General features: G+C 42.2%; 1 protein-coding gene and 1 long non-coding RNA gene across 6 annotated transcripts in view; one reads left to right on the forward strand and one right to left on the reverse strand.

Annotated features, from left to right (window-relative positions):
* Positions 1 to 882: 882 nt before the first annotated feature.
* Positions 883 to 9154, reverse strand: LOC145533395 (uncharacterized). Its single transcript, XR_014074047.1, has 2 exons — positions 8941 to 9154; positions 883 to 1817 (listed from the first exon to the last, which is right to left on the reverse strand). It is a non-coding gene; the product is annotated as an uncharacterized LOC145533395 (long non-coding RNA).
* Positions 9155 to 9292: 138 nt separating this feature from the next.
* CSNK2A1 (casein kinase 2 alpha 1) overlaps positions 9293 to 23701 on the forward strand; it is a 54677-nt gene continuing 40268 nt past the window's right edge. For 3 of the 5 annotated variants that reach the window (XM_081560651.1, XM_081560652.1, XM_081560655.1), the window contains exon 1: positions 9293 to 9348. The gene's annotated coding sequence lies outside the window, so the exon portion shown is untranslated. Of the gene's footprint in view, positions 9349 to 23034; positions 23195 to 23701 lie in introns of all 5 variants that reach the window. The other 2 variants (XM_081560653.1, XM_081560656.1) reach the window with 1 other exon arrangement.

Below are 23701 nucleotides of genomic sequence, written 5' to 3' on the forward strand. Positions count from 1 at the left end.
AGAGTCAGACACAACTAAGTGACTGAAGAACAACATTTCCTCATGAATCGGCCATGCACTTTAGCAGAAATACCACTGAAAGTATGCTGCATCCCTCTCAGTGTGTCATATGAGGGACAGGTCAATCTGCCCCATTACTAGTGATTCTCACTTCATCACTTGATTGGCTTCTTCACTGCAAAATTACAATGTTACCCTTTGTAATTAATAAGTACCCTGTGAGGAGACACTCCAGGACTATGCAAATATCCTGTTTCTTGTCAAACTTTAACCCACTATTGCAATATCCATTAATGATTCTCTCCTGGAACAATTACTACTAGAATGGTTGCCAAATGGTCAATTTCTAATTCCTCTTTTTCTACATTTACTAGTTGTCCTTTTACTGTTAAGAGCTTTCCTTTTCCTTATGTGTATATGTACGTTATGTATGTGTGTGTTTATACCTTAATCTTATATACACTCTCTTAATCCTACTCCAATCGGACTCTTGCTCCCATTTTTCTATTTACACTCCTTCCTGTCAAAGTAACAACGCCCTCCACTTGGCTAAATCAGTTCTTGATCTTCATCTTCCTGGACCTCTCAGCAGCATCTGACACAGTTCATAAATTTTCCCTGCCTTGAAATGTTTTCCTCACTTGGTTCCCAGGCCATTTTCCTCACTAGCTGCTCTATCACAGGCTCCATTGTTGGTTCTTTGTCTCTTAATGTTGGGGGCCCCGGGGTCTGAGTCCTTAGCCCTGCCCTCTTCTCTGTCTATGCTCACTCTGTTGGAGATCTCACCCAGCCTCATGGCTTTAAAAACCATTTCCACAATGATGACTTCTGTGTTAATCTACTCGGGCCGGTATAACAAGATACCACAGACTGGGGGGCTTAAAAACAGAACTTCTTTTATTTCTCAGAGTTCTGGAGGTTGAAAGTCCAAGATAAGGGTGCCAGCAGGGATGGTTTCTCTAAGAACTCTCTTCCTGGTTTGCAACCTTCTTCGTGTGCCTTGGTTTGCAACCTTCTTCGTGTGCCTTCACACAGCCTGTCTTCTGCGCGCGCGCATACACGCACGCGCGCACACGCACGCGCACACACACGCGCGCGCACACGCACACGCACACACACACGCACACGCACACACGCGCGCGCGCGCGCGCACACACACACACACACACACACACACACACACACACACGAGCCACTCAGATGTCTCTTTGTTTTCTTCTAAGGATTAAGGCCCTACCCTCATGACCTCGTTTAATCTTAATTACCTTTTTAAAAGGCCCTATCTCCAAACATAGCCACATTAGGGGGTTAGAGTTTTGACACAAATTCTGGGGAGACACAAGTCAGTCCATAACAACTACCAAAATTATAACTCCAACCTGGGCTCAGATTCATAAATGTAACTTCTAACTAGACCTCTCCACTTGGAAATCTGATAGGTGCCTTAAATTTAACAAGTTCCAAATATTAATAGAACTGCTAATTCTCCTCTCCTTTCCTGTGCAAAAAAGTTCTCCTTCTACAGACTTCCACATTTCAGTTAATGGCAAATTCCTTCTTGCAATTCTTCTGGGCAAAAACCTTGGAGTCATCCTCAAGTCTTCTTTCTCAAACACTCCATCATCAATCTGCTCCAAAATGTAGATTAATTTCATAATAACCCCATTTATTACCTTCATAATAATCCCAAAGTTGAACTTTGGTTCAAACCATCACCATCTTTTGTCTGGACTGTGGCAGCAGCCTCTTATCTGGTCTCTGCTTCAGCTCACTCACATTCCATTTGTTGTACACCCATCAGTTACAGAGATGAGATCCTGTAAAAATGCAAAGTAAGTCCTGTCTTTCTCCAGTCAAAACTCTCCAATATGTTCCACTTCATTCATAGCAGAAGCCAAAGTCCTTACAATGACCCACTAGGGTGTGCATGAACTAGTCCCAGGGGAATCTCCTTGACATCATCTTTCCCTTGCTTGTTCAGCTCAGCCATCCTGTCTACTGGCTTTTCCTTAAACCCACCAGGCATGAGTCCACTTCATGGTCTTTGCCTATTCTCTGCTTGGAACAATCTTCTCCCATATACCCTTGTGACTCCCTGCCTCACCTCTTCCACGTGTTTCCTTAAGAATCACCTTCCCAGCAAGGCTTCAATCGACTATTTGAATTTACACCATAGCACTCCCTTCTCCCTTCCCTGCCTTGTTTTCCTCCATAGCGCTCATCACTATCTGACAGAGCACACATCTCTCTACAAAACATGAGATCTGTGAGAACAGGGACTTCTCTGTTCCCAGTTGCACCCCCATAATAATCACTCACATTGACTTTACTCTTGTTACATGTCAGTATATTTTTAAGGGCTTTACTGTACCACTCGGGGGCTTCCCAGGTGGTGCAGTGGTGAAGAATCCACCTGCCAACGCAGGGGATGCAGGTTCAATCCCTGGGTAGGGAAGATCCCCTGGAGATGGAATAGCAACCCACTCCAGTATTCTTGCCTGGAAAATTCCATGGACAGGAGCCTGGCAGGCAGGCTACATACAGTTCATGGGGTTGCAGAGTCAGACACAACTGAGTTACTGAGCACGCACGTGCTGTTATCACTTATTTAATCATAACAAGGGCCCTTAGAGGTGGGTATAGCATAATAGTAATGCTACATAACAAACCATCCCAAATACCCATGCCTTACGGCAGCAAGCGCTGATTTCTCCCTCTTCCACCTGCATTTGGGGTTTGGCTGATCTCAGCTGGGCTCTGCTGGGTTTGACTACTACATGTGTCTCTTATTCTTCTGGATTTGATGTTAGGGATTTAGACAGAAACTATTGCTTTCCTACATTGACACAGAGCATTCTCTTCTTACCTGTTTAGTTTCCTGACATTCAAAAGAGAAAGAGTTCATAGGAAAAAAAAATACTACATGCAAAAGAGGAGACTTCCCTGGTGGCTTCCCGGTGGCTAGGGCTCTTCTCTCCCAATGCAGGGGGCCCAGGTTTGATCCCTGGTCAGGGAACTAGATCCCACATGCTGCAACTAAGAGTTCACATGCCACAACAAAGACTAGAGATCCCACATGTGGCAATGAAGACCTGGCACAGCTAAATAAATAAACAAAAATACAACCTAAAATTTAATACCGGGAACTCCCTGGCGGTCCAGTGGTTAGGACTCGGTGCTCTCACTGCCAGGGGCCCAGGTTCAATCTCAGATCAGGGAACTAAGATTCTGCAAGCTGTGTGGCTTGGTCAGCCAAAAATAATAATACAAACAAAACACTAAACTACGAAACTATCCTTATCCCAGGCTTTCCTATGGCAACTTTGATTGACACTGTTTCAAAAGATAGAATACACTAATGACAGCCCCATCCTTATGACAGAGATGGAAATTCCAAGGAGGCAGTTGAAAACATGAGAGATCTCTTAAGGCCTAGGCTGAACTTGCACGTTGTCATTTTCATCCACATTTCACTGGCCAAAGTAAACTGCGTGGCCACATCTAATATCAACAGAGTAGAGAGTATCAATCAGTCCTAACCAGGGGAGCGACTGAGTCATTGAATAGTAATCTAATTTGCTGCAAGATTTGTCATGCTGCACCCCAAAATTCATAGTGATACTATTTAGCCAAGAAATGGGAGCAACCTAAGTATCAACAGACAAACAGATAAGAAAGATATGGCATACACACACACATATACATATATACACAATGGAATATCAGTCCTCCATAAAAGAATGAAATATTGCCACTTGCAGCAACATGAATAGACATAGGGACTGTCATACTAAGTGAAAGAAGTTAGAGAAAGATAAATATTATATGATATCACTTATATGTGGAAATGAAAAATAACACAAACTTATTTACAAAACAGAAACAGATCCACAGACATAAAAAACAAACTTACGGTAACCAAAGGGGAGTGGGGGAAGAAATGAATTAGGAGTGAGAGATTAACAGGCTTCCCAGGTGGCACTAGTGGTAAAGAACCTGCCTGCCACTGTAGGAGACTTAAGAGATGCAGGTTATATCCCTGGGTTGGGAAGATACTCTGGAGCAGGGCATGGCAACCCACTCCAGTATTCCTGCCTGGAGAATTCCATGTTCAGAGAAGCCTAGCAGGCTACAGTCCATGGGGTCGCAAAGAGTTGGCCATGACTGAGCAACTGAGATTAACAGATGCACACTATCATATATAAAATAAACAAGGATTTATTGTGTAGCACAGGGAACTATATTCAATATTTAACAATAACCTGTAGTGGAAAAGAATCTGAAAAAGAATATATATACATATATATAACTGAATCACTTTGCTGTACATGGGAAAATAACACAATATTGTAAATCAACTATACTTCCATTAAAAAAAGAAAGAAGAAAAAAAAAGAAAGAATCCTGGAAAAAAAAGGCAATCAGTATATTATCCTAACAGGAAAAAAATACAAAAGATATTTGTCATGGTATATCCTCTCCCCTCTCTTTCTTCCTTCTCTTTCTCTCTTAACAGATAAGGAAACTAAGGCTCAGAGAGGTCAAATAACTTCTCCAAGATTTACTACTAGCAAATGACAGAGCTGGAATCCAATCTAGTTGGAGTCAAGGTTACATATGCCATGTATCTGAGACCAAGATGTTTGGACTTTCTCTGAAGGCGATGCAATGCCACTGAAAACTCTTGAGCAAGAAAGGAGCAGTATGCAGAGCACATGGGAGAGGGAGAGAGGAGGGGCCCCCTATGATAGTTACAAAATTTCAGGTCAGAATTGATAAGGGGCTGGGCTGGGGTAGTGTCAAAAAAGGAAAACAGGGACTTCCCTGGTGGTCCAGTGGTTAAGAATCCACACGGCAATGCAGGCGACATGTGTTCAATCTCTGGTCAGGGAGGGAACCAAGATCGCACCTGCCACGGAGCAACAAAGCCCGCTAGCCACAACTACTGAAGCCCATGCACTCTGGAATCCGCACAACACAACTAAACAGCCCAAGTACCACAACTAAGACCTGATGCAGCCAAATAAATATTTTTTTAAAAATCAGCAAATGTAAAGACCAAATAGAAAGACAGAACAGACAAGTTAAGAACATTTTTGAATGTTTTTTTTCTTTGCTACATGTAGAAATAAAAAGTTATCTTTGTTATACAAAGAAAAAAATCAAACAAAAAATTCACACAGTACAGACAGAAGTGTTTAAAAGTTCCCTCCTCTTCCTTTCTCCTGAAATAAGCTCCATTAAGAGTTTATGGTAAATCTTTCCTGAACTATGTCTAAAACCACATAATACTTATACATATACCTGTTTTTAAAAGTTTTTGAAATGTGTTCTCACCAAACTTTTGTCTCTTTTTATTACATACTAGTATGGCAAGGCCAGTATTCTATGTCCAGAAATCACTTACTAGCTGTGGGATCTTGCACACGTGGCTTAACCTAAGACTTGGTGTATTTAATTTGTAGCTGTGGATAAACATGTACCTGTCACACAGAGCCATTATGAGGATTAAATGAGTTAATACACATAAAGCATTTTGTACAGTCTGACATATTAAGAGCTCAAAACATATTAGCTCTCCCTATTAATAGCTCCATGTTTAGCTATACCATAATTTACTTACCCAGTTCTGTACCCATGGTCACTTAGTGTGCTGTGTTGTTCATAAAGATGGTCACAATGATTCCCCCACCCCACATACTTGCCTCTGCAATATGACTCTGTTGTCTTTTCCATCAAGAGACTATTTCTAGTCTCCTTGAATCTGAGTTGGACATGTGATAGGGATTGATCAATAAAATGTAGTGAAGATGATGCTATAGCATTTCAGAGCACTTTGGAACCCAGGCCTCAAGAGGCCTTGCTGCTTTGGTTTTTTCCTTTCAGAGGCCATGATGAGGAAGCCTGAGCTAGCTTGCTGAAGCCACATGGAGAAGAACCTAGGCCCTCAAGCCAGCAGCCCCAGCCATCTGCCAGACTCGTGAATGAGGCCATATTTGTATGACCATTGAGTTTGCTGACTTGCAAACTGACTGCAATGCAGCAGTAAGCCCGGGCAAAACCATGTACAGCCAAAAAGAGCTGTCCCAGCTGAGACATGTCCAAGTTGCCAATCCACACAAATATAAGCAAAAAATTACTGTCATTTTAAATTACTCTGTTTTGGGATGATTTATTAAGCAACAATAGAAAGTTGATATGCTGAGGTTCTTATGCAGTGCCTGGTTGGAATGTAAGCTCCACTTCTTAAGTGACCTTGGGCATGTCCTGCAACCTGACTGAACCTCAGTTTCCACGTCTGTACAGTGGGATACTTTTAGTTCCTACCTCACTAGGCTGATGTGAGGATAAAATGAGATGATGAACATTCAGTGTGTGGCACAGGACAAGTACTGTGAACATTTTAACTGTGGCTGTGGCTATTGTTACTGTTTGAAGAAAGTTTAGTCTGAGAGCTATGGAGGGACAGGGGGAATTAGTATTAAAGATAACTGAGCTGTTTTTGGAGGCGCCATAACTACTGAACATTGGAGACGGAGAACTTTTTGGAATCAGAGACCTATACTAGGCTGGCCTGGAAGATAGCAGGGGTTGGGTCTCAACTGTGACCTACATACTGTGGGGTGTTGCATGTGTGTGTCTGGGTGAGCCCTCTGAATGGCGTCACACGGGGAGGCTGGAATTGGGTAGCAGAATGAAGAGCTGAGGCTGTGGGGGCTGCTGAGATTATTGGAAAGGTCTCGTGAGGGTTACACCCTGGGACTTACCCCTACTCTTTTCAGATGAAATTCCAGACTCCTAACCATGGCCTGAATGCCCTGGCCATTTTTCCCACCTTATTTCCTACTCTTCTTTCCTTCACTCAGAACGCTTTGGCTGCCCTGGCCTCCTTCCTCAAACTTATCAAGCTCTTTCCTGCCTCAGGACTTTTGTTCTGTTTTTCCTCAGAGGGACCTTTTGAACCACTCAAACTAAAGTTCTCCCCTCTTTTATTCTTTTTCACACCTACTTATATTTTTCCTTCATAGCACTTGTTTGCTTGCTTACCTGTGCATTATTTGTTATCACTTTAGAAGGTGAGTTTTACAAGGAACTGGTATCTGTCTTACTCATACCACATCCTCAGCATCTAGCACACTGTCTGTCTCATGGCAAGTGATGAAAAGCTATGAACTGAATAAATGTGAATAAAGATATGGAAAAGGAACCACAGAGTGAAGACAGCTGAAAAGCTAAATGAAGGCCTCATTTCCTGGAAGATAGCTTCACAGAAACCTAGAATCATCGTCTAACCTGTGAAACTAAGACTCATAAAGCAGAAGTAACTAGCGTGAACTCCAATACTTTGGCCACCTGATGCGAATCTACTCATTGGAAAAGACCCTGATGCTGGGAAAGACTGAAGGTGGGAGAAGGGGATGACAGAGGATGAGATGGTTGGCTGGCATCACCAACAAGATGGACATGAGTTTGAATAGGCTCCAGGAGTTGGTGACAGACAGGGAAGCCTGGTGTGCTGCAGTCCATGGGGTCGCAAAGAGTCGGACATGACTGAACAACTGAACTGAACCAAAATAGCGTGAGGGCACTCAGAGAGTCATTACAGCAGATTTTCAGTCCACAGAGGTCAAATGCCACAGACCTCTCTGACAGACAGAAGAAGCCCAGAAAAGGTCACAGCCACCTCCTTGAGGCCACCACTATATGTCTGCAGCTGCCACCACTGCCATCCCTCAGGGGAGGAGACTGTCTCTTTGATAGCAGAGGTGCCAGTCAGCTGAAGAGCTGTGAAAGGAGAGCTGGAGAAGGTGGGGAGGCCCATCCCCTGGGTCAAGCAGCTATTCTGAGGCAGCTCAGGGATAAAAACAGGTACCAAAATAACCCAGCCTTCTCACCCTCGTTCCAGAACTCACACCTCTGCCCCACCAAAGGTGAGGCTAACGCTTGAATTCCTCTCAATAACACACACACCAGCTTTCAACAGGGCCTGCAGGGAACAGGGTGACCATCAGACTCAGCCCTGTCCACTCGGAGGTCACAGTCTGGTGGAAGAAGCAGGCCAGGGACGGTGAAGGACAGGGAGGCCTGGTGGGCTGCAGTCCATGGGGTCGCAAAGAGTCGGACACAACTTACCAACTGAACAACAACAAAGGGAGGGAAGAACCCCAGAGAAAAGGATCCCTGGATTGGTTCAATGGACATACCGAAGTTAGCCAGTCCAGGAGGTGACAGTAACAGACGTAACTGCCAGTGCAAAGCGAGGGAAGCAACACAGAAAAGATCCAGGAACAGTCTGCAGTTTTAGTGAGTGGGAGCCTCAGGAAATTTTAATGAGAGCGGCAGAAGAGGCGGCTTGGGGCGGGGGGGTTGGGGCGGGGGGAGAGAGGATGGCGGTAGTGTCCAAATTATGCAGAAACTCCGATGTTAAGAGAAGAGCTTGCGCTCTTTTTGGTGCACAAAGGAAAGTCTTGGGAGATGTTCAACCAAGAGGACGTCATAATCAGTTTTGCACAATAGAAAGTGCCCTATACCTGCCTTGGGGCGGTTGCCCGGGAAAGTGGGGTGGAGAGGCAGATCGAAGAGAGAAAATATTTCATTCTGGCTAGGGCAGCTCTGGCTAGGACTCCTGTAAGAGCAGGAACTGCGTCTAAGTCTCCAGAGGGCTAGTACCGTCACTTCTCGACTCCTGCGCCACCCCATTCCTGGGGTCCAACTTTCGTTCACTTGTTCCGGAACTCGAAGTGTGAGCAGAAAAAAATGTGCTGCTGGAACCCCGACCCTAGACGAGGGACCAGTGTAGGAGACTTCAACTCCCAAAATGCTTCGCTCTCCAGCTCTGCAGGTCGCGCATGCTTCTTTTAACGAAAGGCGGACCGGCTCGCAGACTGTAGGACTTGCCAACTGGATGAAATGCGGGAAACCTAGGGACCGCCATCTTACCTTAGGTCAAACCAATTGTACACTTAGGGGGAGGCTCGTGTTCTCTCTCTCGTCAGCTCGTACAGGTACTGCAATAAAGCTCGCTTAATTATTGCAAGTCTCCTTATTATGATTTACGATACGAACGCCTTCCATTGTGCGCCGCAGTTCAGAACTGAACCCCAAGGGATTCAATGAGACATCCCAGTATGGCCGCACTCTGCGAGACTCCGCTGGGGGAGGAGTCGGAAGCGGTCCCTCCCCGCCTCCCGGTCGGAGGGGGGTTTCCGCTTCCGGCAGCGACGGCTGCAGCCTCGCTCTGGTCCCTGCGGCTGGCGGCCGAGCCGTGTGTCTCCTCCTCCGCCGCCGCCATATTGTCTGTGTGAGGAGAGGGGAGAGCGGCCGCCGCCGCTGCCGCTTCCACCCCAGGTACCGTGAGAGCTGCCAGGCGAGGTTGTTGGGGGGTGCGGGTGGGCCCAGGCGGTGCAGCGGGGCGCTGCCGCCTCTCACGCCTCCGGCAGACTCTCGAGTGGCCCTTCGCCTTCCCCTGCCACCCCCCCCCCCCACCAGACGAGGCCCCTGCAGCTCATCGGAGAGGCCTGGGGCCACTCCCCAGGGCGGGGAGGGAGGCTTTGGGGGCAGAGGCTGATGTGAGGATGGGAGCTGGCTCTCGAGTCCAGCGTATGGCCGGGGAGAGGGCTGAACTGGGGCGGGGACTAAGGGGCAACTTGGAGAAGGGGGTCGCCAGAGGGGGAAGGGAGCTTGAGGGGTGGGGCCGCAGGGGGGGTTGCTACGGGAGGGTGTCTAGGGGAGTGATGCCCTCAGCGTAGGCTGGGGTGGACCTTCCTGGGGAGCAGAGCTGCTGGAGTGGGGGCCTCCTAAGGTCCCTCTGGGCGAGGCAGGGCTTCCCACCTGCACACCGGGGTACAGGGTGGAGGCGACCCGGGGCGAGGTCATTGAGGATAAAGGGGAAGGGAACCTAGAAGTGGGGCAGAACGGGTGGAGTTGGAGTTAAGGGTTAGTTGGGAGCTTGGGTGGAAGAGGAGAGGTACATAGAATGAAAGATTGGCTGAGTTTACATGTTAGTTTGTTACCTTTTGAAGAGTAGGACTTTTATTTTTGATTTTCGGTTGTTGTGTTTTTGTTTTTGCAGCCTTGGAACATTTCTTGCCTTGGCAGGTGATGGGTGGAGCTTATGTAGTTTGTTTTTGGGAAGCAAAGTCGAGGTCAGAAGTTGCTTCTTGGCTATTGCTATTGTGAGATGGAAAGAGTTCTGGCAAGGAGGTGGTAAATTAATTGGGGAGGCCTGATTACCTTTTCAACTGCTAAATTCTATGAGAAGTGGGCGTGTGGAGAGGAAATGAAAAGAAAGCTAGAAAGGGAAGATTTTTCCAAGAGTTGGAAGAGTCGATTCCAGCTAAGGAGTGGCAGTACATCTCTGGATTCCCAATTAGAAGTGCCACTGCTGATTCCCTGTGTGACCTAACTTCTGTAAATCTCTGTTTTTCTGTCTAAAATGGGGATGATAGTGTTTCTTAAAGGATAAGTTTGTGGTGAGTAAATAAGATAATTTGTGTCAAGTGCTTACTACAGCGCCTGGCAAGTCATAAGTGCTCAATAGACCTTACGTGTCGCTTTTCTTAAAGGGCCTACTTGGTATATTTGGGGTTCCTCCAATCTAGGTAAAGTGTATGGTAAATATTATCTGACAGTAGGCAAGGCTTCAGAATATTATATTTGTAGTTGTTGTAGTGTTTTGTTCTAAGTCACTTGGCTTAACTGTCTTGGTGGACCTTGAGCTGAAAGACCAGGACCAATACTAGTTCTCCCTTGTGTTTTTTTTTTAAAGTTCACCTGCAGTTTTACCTAGACAGATTTGTCCTTCTGTGACTTTGAAATACTTGACTTTCATTTGCTGTTGGAGGAGGGTGTATGACTTGAAGAAAGAATGAAAATATTTCAGGTTTGCTTAGATCGGTTTATCAACTTATTATAAAATTAGGTCACCCTGGGGTAACTTTTTTTAAAAAGCAAAACCCAAATATGTCTAGTTATATCCTTTTATATGGAATACAGTAGAGAAGAGAAGCACACATTTAAGGGAGAGCAAAGGGTGAGTTTCTACCTAGTGTGTTAATTGCATAACTGTTTAGGGATGAAACAAGTATATTTTTAATCTCTCTTGCTTAGCCAGTCTCTTTCAGGGTGAGTCCTTGATTTTACGGTCGTCTCTGTCTCTGAACATATACCTTTACTTCACACACTCTTGGAGAAAAAAATTTTCTTTGGGAACTGAGTTTAAAGCTTTACTTAGCGTTTGGAGTTGTAGTAGGCAGAATGACCACCATCACCACCCTCAAGATGTCCAAACTCTTAATTCCCGGATCTGTAAATATGTTACATGGTAAAAGGCCTTTGCAGATGCTGTTAGGGTTAAACATCTTACAACAGGGAGATTATCCTGGATTTTGTGGGCAGGCCCAATCTAATCACATGCACCGTTAAAAACAGAGAACTTTCTCCAGCTGGGAGTCAAGAGAGATGGGGCAGAAGGGGAAATCAGAGAGAATTGAATCATGAGAGGGACTCCATTTGCTGTTGCTAGAGGGGGCCACATGGAAAGCATGAGAAGGAATGCAGGGAACCTCTAGTAACAAAGACCAGCCCCAGCTGACAGCCAAGAAGGAAATGGAGACCACAGTCCTACAACCACGAGGAACTGAAGTTGGCCAACAACCTGAATGAGCTTGAAAGTGAATTCTTTCCCAATTTCCAGCAAGGATAACACCTTGATTTTGACCTTGTGAAACCCTGAGCAGAAGACCTAGCCAAGCCTACCTAACTTCTGACCTATGGAAACTGTGAGATAATAAATTTCTGTTGGTTTAAACCACTACGTTTGTGGTTTTGTTATGGCAGCAGTAGAACGCTAGTATAAATTTTTGTGCCAGAAATGGGGTACTATTACCTAAAAATGTGGAAGTGGCAGTAGAAGAGGCCAGCAGTTTTTTGAGGAGCATGAGATAGAAAAGGCCTAGAAACAGATTGTTAGTAGAAGTAATGAGGACTCAGGTGGAAGTGAGGTATACAGTGGAAACTGGAGAAAAGGGGATCTTTTTACATAGTGGCAAATAAACTTAGAATTGTGTCCTGAGGTTATGTGGAAAAGAAAACTTACAAGTGATGAACTTGAATGTTTAGCTGAGGAGATTTCCAAGCAAAGTATAGGTTTATTTGTAAATGTGGGTCTAATGGTGAGCTCCTGTGAAATTTACGTGAAGCCCTCTAAATTCTTGAGCATTTTATACTAGCAGAAACAATGCCTGCTTGATTGAAAGACATAGAGTAGGAAATTAAAGGGGCCTCTCAACCCTTCCCCTCCCCCAGATTTTTTTTTACTAGTAAGAAGCAGGCTGGTAAAACTAGAGATGTGAACCTGTTTCTTTTCTTTTAAAAAAGGATGACTTAGGGTGGAACCAAGAGCCCAAAGAGGTGGAACTGAAGGTTACAGAAGAGATTTCCCTGGCTTTGAAATATAATGGAGTTTGCTCACATTTTGAAACTGCTTTGGACCGAAGGATCCACTTTCCCTTATATTTTGTCTGCTTTCTTTTATATTTATATTCCCTGTTTGAACTGGAATGTGTTTGACTATTGCCTTATACCTGTCTCACCATTACAGGTTGGGAGCAGATAACTAGTTGTCTTTTTTGGTGTTTTTTTAGAAATTGTGCTCCAGGGAGTTGTACTTAATGTATTATACCCAGAGCTTCATCCACACCTGCTTTAGATGGTGAGATTTGGGAGTTCTGAATTGATGAACTTTAAATGAGATTTTTGGACTTCGAGTTGATGCTTTAATGAAATGAGACCTTATGATAAATTGGATGGTTTTTGCATTTGGTAGAGATATGAGTCCTTGGAGGCCATTAGGGTGGACTCGATTCCAAAGATCCTCTGGAATCTGAGTTTGTTACTGTTTTGTGGCAAAAGAGACTTTTCAGATATAACTGTGGTTTAAGAATTCTAACATAGAATGGTTATCCTGAATTTTCTGGATAGGTAGGTCCAGTCTGTTCACATGAAAGCAGACAATTTTATCCAGCTAGAGTTAGATTTGAAGCATGAGAGGGACTCAGCCTGCCATTCCTGGAGGGCCACGTGGTAAGCACAAGAAGGAATGCCATCAGCACCAGCTGACAACCAGCAAGGAAATAGGGACCTTAGTCCTGTGCCCACAAGGAGCCTCTTTCAGCCAACAATCTGAATGAGCTTGAAAGCAGATTCCCCACCCCAGAATTCCACCAAGGAACATAGCCCTACAGACACCATGATTTTTGGCCTTGCAGGACCCTAAATAGAGAATCCAGCCAACCCTACCTCACTTCTAGCCTATAGAAACTGTGAGATAATAAATTGTGTTGTTTTATGTTTGTGGTAGTTTGTTCCAGCGACAGTAGGAAACTAATTAGAAAAATTTTTATAGAAAACTAATTAGAGGGCTTTTGCTTACTTTATTTAAGAATCTCTCAGGGATTATTTTCTAGAGAACAAAGACAGCAGAGATTATTCTGTAAAGTGGGGATTTGATCCTGGAAAACCTCACAGAATAATGATGTTAAGTGGAACCTAGGCTTCTCCCTAGATGTGTAAGCATCCTTACACACTTCCTAGATGTGTAAGCATGTGTCATTAGATGAAGTTTGAAGGGGCTAGATAAACAGCTTGGTAAAACATAGATTCTAGAGTTCTAGGGCATTTTGGTAGAATTTCTATAAATTGATGATTCTTCCATGCCTATGATAAGCATCCTGGATAATTCCTTCATCTTTATTAGCTGAATAAAGCATTGAGTTTATTTGACAATCCTTTAAAGACTTCCTGTTTTTTTAGAAGAGCTGAAAATGGGTGATACCACCTATATACAGTAGTCTGTTCTTTCACACTTCCCACCCCAACCCAAAATTGTTACAAGATCTTTTCTCCCTGTCATTGCCCTCCCGCCACCCCCCCCCACCCCACTTTTTTTTTTGGCTGAGCTGGATTTTTGTTGCTGCATGGACTTTCTCTAGTTGCAGTACACGGGCTTCTCATTGCGGTCGCTTCTCCTGTAGCAGAGGACGGGCTCTAGGGCATGGGCTCAGTTGCCCCACGGCATGTGGAATCTTCCCGGACCAGGGATTGAACCCGTGTCCCCTGCATTGGCAGACGGATTCTCAACCATGGACCACCAGGGAAGTCCAGTCATTGTCATTGGTCACTTGAGGTTAAGAATAAGATTTGGGGACTTGCCTGGTAGTACAGTGTATAGGAAAATGCCTGCCAGTAAAGGGGACATGGGTTCGATCCCTGGTCTGGAAAGATTCCACATGCCACAGAGCAGCTAAGTCTATGCACCATGACTGCTGAGCCCCCATGCTGCAACTACTGAAGCAAGTGCACCTAGACCCTGTGCTCCCCAACAAGAAAAGTGACCGCAATGAGTAGCCTACTACGCTCACGTCTACTAGAGAAAGCCCATGCACAGCAATGAAGACCCATAGCAGCCATAAATAAGATTTGGGTATATGTGAATAACTAAATCACTTTGCTATACACCTGAAACTATTGTAACACCGTAAATCAACTATTAATTTCTAAAAAAGCCAATACATTTTAAAAAAAGAATAAGATTTTGGAGTCATAATTGCAGAAATGACTTCTGACTTTTAAGAAAGGCCTTTTTGTTGTTGTTTATCAGTATGTTACTGATTAGATTCATAAAATGTGGACTCTCAACTTTAGCAAAGGGAACTTCAGAGAATGGAGGAAATAAGATAGTTTCTCTTTGAGTTAGTTACCTGAATAGAAAGATAATTACAAAATTAGAGCATTTCAGGATATGAAGGACTTTTGTGATTATCTGTTTAACTTTTAGGTTTAGAGTAAAGGAAATTGGGCCACCTGAAGGTTAAGTGACTAAACCAAGTATCTCAGTCCTACAGCTTGGCCTAGAATCCTGGTCCAGGCAGTGAGGATTTGTGGCTTTAAGAATATATTCTCTATGTACCTCGATTCTGTCCTTTTCCTGTATTTTACCTTACATCTCTCTGTGCCTCATTTTCCTCATGGGGTCATTGCGAGGATTGATTGAGATAACACATATAACACATTTAGCATAGCACCTAACACAGTAAGAGCCCAAAAGATGTTAACTTGTTATGTTTATGATAATTGTTTTGACAACTGTATGACATCTTTTGCATAAATGTTACAGTACAATTTGTACAAGTTCAGAAACAGAATTATGTGATTTGGCATTGGATTAGGTAAGGACTTACTGTTTTAAGGTAATGCTTGTGATCCTTAATTTAAAATGAGAAACTGGATTTGATCCTTGGTCTGTCACAGTTAATTCATCGGGTGACCTGGATCAAATTTGTTTCACAAGAATGTTAGTGTCTTCATACACCTTAATTTCTTTGAACTCCTAAAATGGATAAGCCATCTAGCTTTTCAGAGGAAGAAATTCCTCTATAATTATTAAGAAAAAGGGACTGCTGTCATTGTAACAAATATTTACATTGGGTTATAGACAATTGGTAGTTTCTCCAAGCTAGAGTTCAGCTGACCTACTTATTGACCAAACTTTTTTCTCCTTCACATTATAGAAATCAAGTATTATCTTTTTAAAAGTTTAAGGTGAAAGAATTAATAGTATCATACTAGCAGTGACTGGTTTCTACAAAGTGTGTGTCTTTCAGCCTTAGACATAAGAAATGTACTTAGCAACAGTTACTATGGTGGGCAGGCTTTTATTACATTAGTGATGGTCGTGTTTTCTTGCATAGAAAATATGTGTTACCTGAAGTGAGGGTTTTAGGGTTAAATACCAGGGTGTACTTAGAATAATGTTTTATAATTTTATATGTGTTATGTCTTAAATGCCTTTATATTGGCCACTTTTTTCTTTTCACACTTTCTGGTCTTGTGGATTTTTCTGACAGATTTTTATTAACTGAAACATTTTAATCTGCTTGGAAAAGTGAACACTTGGAAAGTTTTCTGAAGTTATGACTAATGCCCTAGTGGGCATTTCTCAATTTAGCTATCTCATTAATGTTCTATAATTTTTAAGAAAGCAACCTTGTTAAAATGAATGGATAAATTATTTTCCTGAAAATTTAATCATGTCATATCAGAAAGTACAAACTAGCCATTTGACCTTACTGGATTTATAACCAAACGATGTTAATTCTTTCAACAAGCCGTAAGGGCCTGTTGTATTTCAGGTAGGTGCTGTGCCTGCCTGATCTCTAGATGGTCCTTGACCTCAAACTTAAAATTTAGTGTCATTTTGTCATAATGTATGTATCATTCCGTGACTTGGCAGCCTTCTGCGCTTGATCTGAGCCAAAAGGCAGAGAAGCCCTAGCAGCAGCTTTCTGGAGTGTTTCCTTATGAAAACTCTTACTGGCTTTGTATCTTAGGTACAGTTTCTGAAACAGCTGCAGAAATTTGGTGGGCCGTGGATTTAGGATTTCTGATTCTTAATAAAATTCTTTAACCAAGATTACTGGGGCTCAGCCATAAAAAGGAACACATTTGCGTCAGTTCTGATGAGGTGAATGAACCTAGGACCTATTATACAGAGTGAAGCGAGTCAGAAAGAGAAAGATAAGTATCGTATTCTAATGCACATATATGGAGTCTAGAAAAATGGTACCGAAGAATTTATTTACAGGGCAGCAGTGGAGAAACAGACATAGAGAATAGACTTATGAACATGGGGAGAGGGGAGGAGAGGGTGAGATGTATGGAAAGAGTAATATGGAAACTTAACATTACCGGATGTAAAATAGATAGCCAACAAGAATTTGCTGTATGGCTCAGGAAACTCAAACAGGGGATCTGTGTCAACCTGGAGGGGTGGGATGGGGAGGGAGGTTCAGGAGGGAGGGGACATATGTATACTTGTGTCTGATTCACGTTGAGGTTTGACAGAAAACAACAAAATTCTGTAAAGCAATTATCCTTCAATAAAAAAGAAAAAGAAAAAAAGGATTACTGAGGGAACTAAGGGAGGGACGCAGCAGGATAGTTGGAAAGAGCTTCAGCTTTGGAATGAGACCAAGTTTGGGTTTAGTAACCAAGTTTACTTAACTCTTAAGCCTGGATTTTGTCATCTCTGCAATTGGGATAACAACTACCTTGGGCAACTTATTTATTAGCCTTCTGTTCCTTCATCTATAAAATGGGCGTCAGTACTTACCTCAGAATATTCTTGTGAGGATTAATAACTAAAGCACCAGCTAGTTATAGCTCAGTTGGTAAAGAATCTGCCTGCAATGCCGGAGACCCTGATTTGATTCCTGGGTCGGGAAGATCCGCTGAAGAAAGGATGGGCTACCCACTCCAGTATTCTTGGCTTCCCTGTGACTCAAGTTGGTAAAGAATCTGCCTGCAATGCAGAGACCTGGGTTCTATCCCTGGGTTGGGAAGATCCCCTGGAGAAGGGAAAGGCTACCCACTCCAGTATTCTGGCCTGGAGAATTCAGGTCGCCAAGAGTCGGACACAACTGAGCGACTGTCACTTCACAACTGAAAATTAAAGGAGATAATTTATAAAATACCGGGTACATTTTCCTTCCCTGTCAGTGAAAACCGTGTGTTCATTGCCAGTGCCGATACTCTTAATTTTCATTTTCTGCTGCCAGGAGTTCTTATTTTTCAGTGAGGCCTTTTGACCTGTACTTCCTGTTTCTGATGTAGCCTGTTGGATGGGTGAGGTATTGAATTGCTGCTTAGGGGTGGGTCAGTATGTAACTCATGCCCAGTGTAGATTGCCTCGGTTATTCATCTACAGTGAACATGGTCAGGGTGTTATCTAGTCTTGGTGAATCTAGGGTTCTGTTACTTCTAGATAGAAAAGTGACTCTTTCCATCTCAGACTCGGGGAAAGTTCAAAGTTTGCTCACCTATGGACTTGTGAACCTGGGATCAGAGATCTTATTCCTGATGGTTCTTTGATTACAGTTTGGGAATTAACTTGTGTATTGTGTGTTAGGGATATGTTTGGAGGAGAACTTTTTCCTGCATTAACATCTTTGTGTCTTGCTCACTCAGGTAATCCACTAACTTGCTTTCTTTGCTCTGTATTCTTAAATCATACACACACACCCTTAGGCATAGCAGAAACCTGTCTTCATCAGTACTTACAGTCCTCTGTATATTTATGACTCTGTATAGAATGAATACAAATAGCCATTTGCCTTGGGAGTTGTCCCATCTTTTCAAATCTAATTTGGTATACCACTGTGACATTGTGGCCAGCCCATTCAGGTAATAGAATAAGGAAGACTCCGGATTGTCAAAACTCACATCTCTCACCCCTCACCTTGCCTCCAAATTTAAAGAAATCCATTTCATTGTAACATTACAAATGATAGGCTGTTGTTGAATCAGTGTGCAGAATTGGGGAAATAGTGTTAAATTAGTAAAAAAATAATCCCTATTTAGGCTTTGAAACATAAAATTTGACTTGGGTTCAAATCTGGCCTCAGTTACTTAGTATCCTGTGATATTTGGCAGGTTATTTATCCTCTGAATCCATGTTTGTTTCTAAAATGGGAATCTACATCTAATACCATGTCTGGCTTATAAGAGACATTCAACTGATAGTTGTTACATACATATATGGGTTATACTTTAGATTACTCTAGGTCACAATGAATCTTTTGGTTCCAGAGGGTGGTGGCAAGTAGAATAGAGTGGCAGATTGTGACTTTATTTCACCGTGTTGCTTGGTAAAAAGACACAGGTGATAGCTTCTTTGCCCACCATTTATTGTATTTTATATTATTGGAAACAGGATTGTACTTCAAACTTATGTCAAGTGTTTGAGGCAGAACTGTGTTAATTCAGATCAAACTGCTTGGGGATGTTTGATTTCGGTATTATTAAAGTGTAGTTGAGGGACTTTCCTTCTGATCCAGGGTTAACACTTCGCCTTCCAATGCAGAGGGTGCAGGTTCGATCCCTGGTCGGGGAGCTAAGATCTCATATGCCCTATGGCCAAGAAACCAGAACATAAACAACATAAGCAATATTGAAACATTCAATAAAGACTTAAAATTAAAAAAAAAAAATAAAGTGTAGCTGATTCATAATGTTTCAGGTATACAGCAAAATGATTCAGAAATATTTGTATGTGCTAGAGTAGTATAGTGTTAGTCAGTCAGTCATGTCCGATTCTGCGATCTTATGGACTGTAGCCTGCCAGGTTCCTCTGCCCATGGGATTCTCCAGGCCAGAATACTGGAGTGGGTAGCCTTTCCCTTCCCCAGATCTTCCCAACCCAGGGATCAAACCCAGGTCTCCCACATTGCAGGCAGATTCTTTACCAGCTGAGCCACAGGAAAGCCCAAGAAGACTGGCGTGGGTAGCCTATCCCTTCTCCAGTGGATCTTCCCGACCCAGGAATCAAACCGAGGTCTCCTGCATTGCAGGGGGATTCTTTACCAGCGGAGCTATCAGGAAAGCCCTTGTTAGGATTATATCAGGTGTTATTGTGAAATTTATATTCCAAATTCAGACCCTTAACAGGATCTAAAAAAAACTTACACTGTTAGCTTTGAACCAGATAGTTTTCTTGCTTTTCAGTGTGTACTTGGAATCTTGGAATTTGAGGGTTGGAGTGGGTATGGTGAACTGTCCAGGAGCTAAATTGTTAACTTTTTGACCTCTGTATTTTTCCCCAATTGAAAAAATAAAACACCGTTACTTATGGCATTAGTTTGATAGATGAGGGAGAATCCTTTTAAAATAGAGGAAAGAAGATCGCTTCATTTAATCTTCATTTATTTCCACCATTAACCTGTTTTCTTTTAGTTTATTCTTTCAAGGGTTAGGAGGGTTCTTTCAAGGTTTAGGAGGTTTAGGTTGTGTTTATTGTTTTGGTTTTCTTGTGCCAGTGACCTCCGAATGGATGACCTCCCAGAAGAAATGGTAGTATATTAGTGAACTGTACTTGAAAGCTGCAAAAGATAAATTGTGTATCTCTTAAAATAAAGGAACACTATGAAAATAGTTTTCTCAGCCTACTGCATGGATTTTGACTATTCAGCTCATGATCTCTTTAGTTAAATCAGAATTTTTCAGCCAGTGGACTATGTCAGGGAGAGTTACAGATATGCTGAGATTCTGGTCCCCTCAGCCTTCAGGCCATTTGGGCAGAGTACAGGGCCTCCAAACCAGTGACCTTGAGTCCAAAAGTCTTGATCATTTATCCATTATTACAAATACTATTTTCTCTTTGTGTTTTGAGTTTTTAAAAGGTTGCATGTAAGCGCTAGTTGAGAAAGTTCAGTAATTGAGTATGTTAACAGTTTTTAAGGTTCGAGGGGATGCCAATCTGAAAATAGTCTTGATTTTAAGTTTAGAAAAGACCATTTTAAAGTGTATGTTTCTGATCCTCAAGCAATTCCCTTTCCACATATAATTCAGGGGATATACTTTAAAATGTGAGACTAAATGATTAGAGTTTGGGCACCTGTGAAGAAATTTGAGTTCTTGTTTTTATCATTCATCAGGCATGGGTCTCCTGCTTTAACATAAACTGAAACCTAGGCTACATTGTCTTCCCCTCTTTCCGAAAGAATGGGATATACTTAACTTAAAAATTTTAATTATTTAATATTTATATAAATTATGAAGTTAGCCTTCTCCCCCTGCCCCCGCTTTTTTGACCATGCTGTGCAGCCTGCAGCCTCTCCCCAACCAGGGATCAAACCTGTACCCTCTGCAGTAGAAGCATGGAGTCCTAACCACTGGACCACCAGGGAATTCCCATCAAGTTAACTTTTAAAAATTGATATTTTGCAGTGTTAAAAATGTACCTCTCCTTTTGTCTAACTTAGCAATTCTTAATTCTGCTGGGCTTTACAGATTTATCTGAGCCTGTAGTGAAAGCTACAGACCTTTATTGCAAAAAATATACTGCACATGTTACTTTGTATTACTCTAGGGAATTCATGGACCTCCAATCTCATTGATGAACTCCAATTTGAAATAATTTGTTTAGTCCAAATAACAGTTCCCCCTTTTTATTATTTTTAATACAGTAACATTTGTATGATTTATCATTTTTCACAGTATTTTTTTAGTTGAAATACAGTTAATTTACAGCGTTGTGCTAGTCTCTGCTGCACAGCAAAGTGACTCAGTTTTACATACGTATGCATTCTTTTTTTTTTTTTTAATATTTTCCATTATGGTTTATCTCAGGAAATTGGATATAGTTGCCTGTGCTATACAGTAGGACCTTGTTGTTTATCCATTCTAAATGTTGTAGGTTGCATCTACTAACCCCAGATTCCCAGCGCATCCCTCTTCCTTCCCCTCTCCTCCTTGGCAACCACAAGTCTGATCTCTCTGTCTGTGAGTCTTTCTCTGTTTTGTAGATAGGTTCATTTGTGCCATATTTTGGATTCCATATATAACTGATGTCATACAATATTTGTCTTTCTGACTTACTTCACTTAGTTTTAATAATCTTGCATCCATGTGGCTGCATATGTCATTTTTATGGCTGAATAGTGTTCCATTGTGTATATATGTACTACATCTTCCTTATCCCTTCATCTGTTGATTGACATTTAGGTTCTGCCACGTTTTGGCTATTGTGAATAGTGCTGCTATGAATATAGGGTTGCATATATCTTTTTGAATTACAGTTTTGTCCAGGTATATGCCGAGGAGTAGGATTGCTAGATCATTCTATTTTTAGTTTTGTGAGAAACCTCCATACTGTTTTCCATAATGGCTGTATCAACTTACGTTTCCACCTATAGGGTAGGATGGTTCCCTTTTCGTCACACCCTCTCCAGCATTTGTTATTTGTAGACTTTTTAATGATGGCCATTCTGACCAGTGTGAGGTGATACCTCACTGTAGTTTTGATTTGCATTTCTCTAGTAATTAGTGATGTTGAGCATCTTTTCATGTATCTACTGGCCATCTGTAGGGCTTCCCAGATGGTACTAGTGGTAAAAGAACCCACCTGCTAATGCGGGAGACATAGAGATGCAAGTGTGATCCCTGGGTTGAGAAAATTCCTTGGAGGAGGGCATGGCAACCCATTCCATTCTTTTCTGGAGAATCCCATGAACAGAGGAGCCTGGCAGGTTACAGTCCATAGGGTTGCAAAGAGTTGGACACAACTAAAGCGACTTAGCATGCACGCACGCACTAGCCATTTGTATGTCTTTGGAGAAATGTCTGTTAAGGTCTATTTGTTTTGCTGTTGTTGAGTTGTATGAACTGTTTGTATATTTGGGAGATTGAGCCCATGTTGGTTTGCATCATTTGCAAATATTTTCTCCCATTCCTTAAATTTGTCTTCTCATGTTTTGGTTTTTCAGTTTCTTTTGTTGTTGTTGTTTTCCTTTGCTATGCAAAGACATACATTTGATTAGATCCCATTTTTGTTTTTATTTCTTTTGCCTTGGGAGACTGACTGAAGAAAATACTAGTACAATTCATGTTAGAGTATACTTTGCCTTTTATTTTCTTCTAGGATTTTTATAGTGTTGTGTCTTATGTTTAAGTCTATAAAGCATTTTGAATTTATTTTTGTGCATAGTGTGAGGTTGTGGTCTAACTTCATTGATTTACTTTCCCAGCACCATTTGCTGAAGAGACTGTCTTTTTACAATTTTATATTCTTGCCAGCTTTGTCGGGGATTAATTGGCTGTAGGTGTGTGGCTTTATCTCTGGGCTCTATTCTGTTACATTGATCCATATGTCTGGTTTTGTATCAATACCACACTGTTTTGATTATTGTAGCTTTGTAGTATTGTCTGCTTCCCTCGTGGCTCAGACTGCAAAGAATCTGCCTGCAAAGCAGGAGACCCGAGTTCAATCTCTGGATCGGGAAGATCCCCTAGAGAAGGGAATGGCAAGCCACTCCAGTATGCTTGCCTGGAGAATCCAATGGACAGAGGCAGGCTACAGTCCATGTGGTCGCAAAGAGTCGGACACGACTGAGCAACTAACACATACATACATATGTACATACATGGTATTGTTTGCGGTCTGATAGAATTAAACCTCTTGCTTTGTTTTTTATTCCTTAGGTGTCACAGTATCCAACAAATATTTCTACACGGTATTCTGTATGTCAGCTTCTGTGATAGACTCCTGAGGATGCAAAGGCAATATTCTCTGCCTTTGAAGCTTTGTTTAGCTAGGGCGACAGATGTGTAAACAGTACAGTGACAGTGATAAATGGAAGAGGTAAGCAAAGTATGCTGTTGGAGTACAGAGGAAGGAGGGTCTTGATCATTGAAAATTTTCTATAAATCTAGTCAGTTCTATATTTCCTAATGGGCAGAAAGCATACTGCGAACTACTCCATGTTTCTTGTTTTATAGGCTCTAATTGAACTAGTAATGGAAACTAAATCAAGGAGCAAATGGTCTTAAATTGAGAGCTTAAATGGGCTTATTACTGTTGTATCTGATTATGCTGAACATTTTCTTTGCCCGTATTTTTCCCTAGTTATCTTTTTAAAATAGTTTTAAATTTATTTATATATTTATAAATTTATATGTTTAGTATAGGTCAAGGATTGCTAACTGAAATACCTGCAGGAGTCAGGCCAGTAAGATAAATGTATATAATTGTCCAGGTTTACCTATGGCATCTTTGACTGGATAATCACGGTCGGCAGATCCAAAGTGATGTGGTCAATGCAGGAATGCAGAATCATTGTTACCAAAAAGACAGACCTACCTACCTTTT

Source organism: Giraffa tippelskirchi, chromosome 13 (assembly GCF_054371585.1).
Source record: "Giraffa tippelskirchi isolate mGirTip1 chromosome 13, T2T-mGirTip1v1.2.pri, whole genome shotgun sequence".
NCBI classification, from domain to species: Eukaryota; Metazoa; Chordata; class Mammalia; order Artiodactyla; family Giraffidae; genus Giraffa; species Giraffa tippelskirchi.